The sequence below is a fragment of the Astyanax mexicanus genome, unplaced genomic scaffold (assembly GCF_023375975.1).
Source record: "Astyanax mexicanus isolate ESR-SI-001 unplaced genomic scaffold, AstMex3_surface scaffold_82, whole genome shotgun sequence".
Taxonomy (NCBI): domain Eukaryota; kingdom Metazoa; phylum Chordata; class Actinopteri; order Characiformes; family Acestrorhamphidae; genus Astyanax; species Astyanax mexicanus.
This window is the reverse complement of record NW_026040092.1, coordinates 17501-22500: the sequence shown is the minus strand read 5'-3', so window position 1 is coordinate 22500 and position 5000 is coordinate 17501. Positions and strand designations below refer to the sequence as shown.

Genomic DNA, 5000 nt, shown 5'->3' with positions numbered 1-5000 from the left:
TGGATGGAGCCCAGGCTTGGGTGAGTCCTCCAGGGCTGGTTCCTGAGGGTCCCAGACTGGTGGATGGAGCCCAGGCTTGGGTGAGTCCTCCAGGGCTGGTTCCTGAGGGTCCCAGACTGGTGGATGGAGCCCAGGCTTGGGTGAGTCCTTCAGGGCTGGTTCCCAAGGTGTCCAGGCTGAGGGCTGAATCCCAGGCTTGGTGGACCAAGTCCAACTTGGTCTACCAGTGGTAGGCTCGAAAAGTCGAAAAAATGACTAAGTCCAACTTGGTCTACCAGTGGTAGGCTCGAAAAGTGGAAAAAATGACTAAGTCCAACTTGGTCTACCAGTGGTAGGCTCGAAAAGTCGAAAAAATGACTAAGTCCCATTTGGTCTACCAGTGGTAGGCTCGAAAAGTCGAAAAAATGACTAAGTCCCATTTGGTCTACCAGTGGTAGGCTCGAAAAGTCGAAAAAATGACTAAGTCCCATTTGGTCTACCAGTGGTAGGCCCAAAAAGTGGAAAAAATGACTAAGTCCAACTTGGTCTACCAGTGGTAGGCTCGAAAAGTCGAAAAAATGACTAAGTCCCATTTGGTCTACCAGTGGTAGGCCCAAAAAGTCGAAAAAATGACTAAGTCCAACTTGGTCTACCAGTGGTAGCTCCGAAAAGTCGAAAAAATGACTAAGTCCAACTTGGTCTACCAGTGGTAGCTCTGAAAAGTCGAAAAAATGACTAAGTCCAACTTGGTCTACCAGTGGTAGGCTCGAAAAGTTGAAAAAATGACTAAGTCCAACTTGGTCTACCAGTGGTAGGCTCGAAAAGTCGAAAAAATGACTAAGTCCAACTTGGTCTACCAGTGGTAGCTCTGAAAAGTCGAAAAAATGACTAAGTCCAACTTGGTCTACCAGTGGTAGCTCTGAAAAGTCGAAAAAATGACTAAGTCCAACTTGGTCTACCAGTGGTAGCTCTGAAAAGTCGAAAAAATGACTAAGTCCAACTTGGTCTACCAGTGGTAGGCTCGAAAAGTTGAAAAAATGACTAAGTCCCACTTGGTCTACCAGTGGTAGGCTCGAAAAGTTGAAAAAATGACTAAGTCCAACTTGGTCTACCAGTGGTAGCTCTGAAAAGTCGAAAAAATGACTAAGTCCCACTTGGTCTACCAGTGGTAGGCTCGAAAAGTTGAAAAAATGACTAAGTCCAACTTGGTCTACCAGTGGTAGCTCTGAAAAGTCGAAAAAATGACTAAGTCCAACTTGGTCTACCAGTGGTAGGCTCGAAAAGTTGAAAAAATGACTAAGTCCAACTTGGTCTACCAGTGGTAGCTCTGAAAAGTCGAAAAAATGACTAAGTCCAACTTGGTCTACCAGTGGTAGGCTCGAAAAGTCGAAAAAATGACTAAGTCCAACTTGGTCTACCAGTGGTAGCTCTGAAAAGTCGAAAAAATGACTAAGTCCAACTTGGTCTACCAGTGGTATGCTCGAAAAGTTGAAAAAATGACTAAGTCCAACTTGGTCTACCAGTGGTAGGCTCGAAAAGTTGAAAAAATGACTAAGTCCAACTTGGTCTACCAGTGGTAAGCTCGAAAAGTCGAAAAAATGACTAAGTCCAACTTGGTCTACCAGTGGTAGGCTCGAAAAAGCTGAAAAAATGACTAAGTCCAACTTGGTCTACCAGTGGTAGGCCCGAAAAAGCTGAAAAAATGACTAAGTCCCACTCGGTCTACCAGTGGTAGGTCGAAAAAGTGCGAAATTTTTCTAAGTCCCCACTTTTGGTCTACCATTTCACGCCAAAAACTAGTGAGGGTGGCGAGCTCCAGGATTTCTGACCCCCTTCGCCCGACTCCCTTGCCCGACGAAGGTGCACTCCGGTCGGCCTCGGAGCGAGTTCGCCCGCGCTCTGGAGGATTTTTCGTCGGGGGGTTTTTCAAAGGGGTGCCGTCGGACTGTTGAGGAGAGTGGCAATCTATAGGGGTCCAAGCACTGGAGATGATTCTCCATTCATTTCTAAGCATGGCAGAGCTTAAATAAAGCCCCATTAATAGTTCCAAAGTGGATTTTTGGACACTATAACACGGACCCGATCCTACCCGACCATGAAGCTCCGCAGGTCGGCCTCCGTCCCGCCCCCCGCCCCCCAGGCGGTACGGAGGAAAAACCAAACTTCCAGAGACGGTTCCAGGGGGGGTATCTCTTTTATTATTTTGACCCGATCGAATGGACTACCAAGCCCGCCTGGGTAGGCAACCGCGCGGCCCTCCGTGGCCACTGTGCGCGGTGCGTTCCTACCCGACCCAGCGGGTTAGCCTCCAGGGGGGTCCTCCGTCAGGGGGAGGACCTTTCCGAACCTATCCGAGGGAGTCGTAGACGGCCCGTCTATATCGCAATCTGCCCTAACACGATAACCGGTCGGCCCGGAGCCGTCGGACTCGATGCCTCGGTGGTCCTCGCGGCCCCCGAGCTCCAGCACCCGGCTTCAAAAAGCTCCGGACCCCCGGTTTCGGAACGAGCGTTTCCTTGTTATCCCCGAAGCAAGCGGGAACTCGCGCAGCGGAGTTGCCACACTAATTTCCACTGGGAGCAATGAGGGGTGAGCTCGGACGAGCCTCTCGCCCGTCCCCCCCTCCCCGGGGGGTTCTTCGGACGGTACGGGGCCGATCCCTCTCCCCTCTAAGAACCAATGGTTTTTTCTGTGACAAAAACCACTCGCAGCAACCTGGTTGATCCTGCCAGTAACATATGCTTGTCTCAAAGATTAAGCCATGCAGGTCTAAGTGCACACGGAAGGTACAGTGAAACTGCGAATGGCTCATTAAATCAGTTATGGTTCCTTTGATCGCTCCACACGTTACTCGGATAACTGTGGTACTTCCAGAGCTAATACATGCAAACGAGCGCTGACCGGTCCTCTCTCGGGGGGGCCGGGATGCGTGCATTTATCAGACCCAAAACCCACCCGGGGGGACCCGCGAGGGTTTCCCCCGGCCCTTTGGTGACTCTAGATAACCTCGGGTCGATCGCGCGCCCACCGCGGCGGCGACGTCTCATTCGAATGTCTGCCCTATCAGCTGTCGATGGTAGCATAGGGGGCTACCATGGTGACCACGGGTAACGGGGAATCAGGGTTCGATTCCGGAGAGGGAGCCTGAGAAATGGCTACCACATCCAAGGAAGGCAGCAGGCGCGCAAATTACCCATTACCGACACGGTGAGGTAGTGACGAAAAATAACGATGCAGGTCTCTTTCGAGGCCCTGTAATCGGAATGAACGTATCCTAAACACATGGGTGAGGACCCATTGGAGGGCAAGTCTGGTGCCAGCAGCCGCGGTAATTCCAGCTCCAATAGCGTATATTAAATTTGCTGCAGTTAAAAAGCTCGTAGTTGGACTTCGGGAGTGGGCTGGCGGTCCGCCGCGAGGCGAGCTACCGCCTGTCCCAGACCCTGCCTCCCGGCGCCCCCCGGATGCCCTTGGTTGGGTGTCCGGTCCTCAGGGGTCCGGAGCGTTTACTTTGAAAAAATCAGAGTGTTCAAAGCGGGCACCAAACTCGCCTGAATGCCTGAGCTAGGAATAATGGAATAGGACTCCGGTTCTATTTTGTGGGTTTCCTGAACCAGGGCCATGATTAAGAGGGACGGCCGGGGGCATTCGTATTGCGCCGCTAGAGGTGAAATTCTTGGACCGGCGCAAGACGGACGAAAGCGAAAGCATTTGCCAAGAATGTTTTCATTAATCAAGAACGAAAGTCGGAGGTTCGAAGACGATCAGATACCGTCGTAGTTCCGACCGTAAACTATGCCGACCCGCGATCCGGCGGCGTTATTCCCATGACCCGCCGGGCAGCGTGCGGGGAAACCAGAGTCTTTGGGTTCCGGGGGGAGTATGGTTGCAAAACTGAAACTTAAAGGAATTGACGGAAGGGCACCACCAGGAGTGGAGCCTGCGGCTTAATTTGACTCAACACGGGGAACCTCACCCGGCCCGGACACGGAAAGGATTGACAGACTGATGGCTCTTTCTCGATTCTGTGGGTGGTGGTGCATGGCCGTTCTTAGTTGGTGGAGTGATTTGTCTGGTTAATTCCGATAACGAACGAGATTCCTTCGTGCTAAATAGTTACGCGGCCCCCCGCGGTCGCGGTTAACTTCTTAGAGGGACCAGTGGCGTATAGCCACGCGAGATGGAGCAATAACAGGTCTGTGATGCCCTTAGATGTCCGGGGCTGCACGCGCGCCACAATGGCCGGGCCAGCGTGTGCCTACCCTACGCCGAGAGGCGCGGGTAATCCGCTTAAACCCGTTCGTGACGGGGATTGGGGATTGCAATTATTCCCCATGAACGAGGAATTCCCAGTAAGTGCGGGTCATCAGCTCGCGCTGATTAAGTCCCTGCCCTTTGTACACACCGCCCGTCGCTACTACCGATTGGATGGTTATGTGAGGTCCTCGGATCGGCCACGCCGGGGCTCCTTCGCGGGGCCTTGGTGCTGTGCTGAAAAGTCGATCGAACTTGATCATCTAGAGGAAGTAAAAGTCGTAACAAGGTTTCCGTAGGTGAACCTGCGGAAGGATCATTACCGGGACTTGGGTTGGTAGTGCCTCCCAGTAGGCGCGACTCCCATTTCCACCAACAAAAATGTTCAAGCCACGGCCCGACGTTGGGAACTACAGGGATTCCCTTCGGCCTTTTAATGACTTGATCGAAAAACGGTGTCCTGAGCAAAAACGTGTTTTACGGCCAAAGGGAGACGGGTACCTGGCCCCCGAAGTCCGTCTGCGGGGTTTCTTACTCCGGAGGCGGCTCGGCGGCGCGGTTTGATGACCCCGAGTTCGCTTAGGCGTTCCGGGGCGCCCGTACCCGCGGCTGCCGTAAAACATTATTTCAAACCGTCACTTTTGTGTCTGTTGGTTACATGGCTTCGAAACAAAAACAACCATAAAGAGTACAACTCTTAGCGGTGGATCACTTGGCTCGTGCGTCGATGAAGAACGCAGCCAGCTGCGAGAACTAATGTGAATTGC

General features: G+C 52.4%; 2 non-coding genes across 2 annotated transcripts in view; both read left to right on the top strand.

Annotated features, from left to right (window-relative positions):
* Positions 1–2691: 2691 nt before the first annotated feature.
* LOC125798726 (18S ribosomal RNA) lies at positions 2692–4555 on the top strand. The gene has a single exon (XR_007437525.1). It is a non-coding gene; the product is annotated as an 18S ribosomal RNA (ribosomal RNA).
* A 370-nt stretch (positions 4556–4925) lies between these two features.
* LOC125798733 (5.8S ribosomal RNA) overlaps positions 4926–5000 on the top strand; it is a 154-nt gene continuing 79 nt past the window's right edge. Inside the window, exon 1 of the ribosomal RNA XR_007437531.1 lies at positions 4926–5000. This exon is cut by the window's right edge and continues 79 nt beyond it. This is a non-coding gene — a ribosomal RNA (5.8S ribosomal RNA).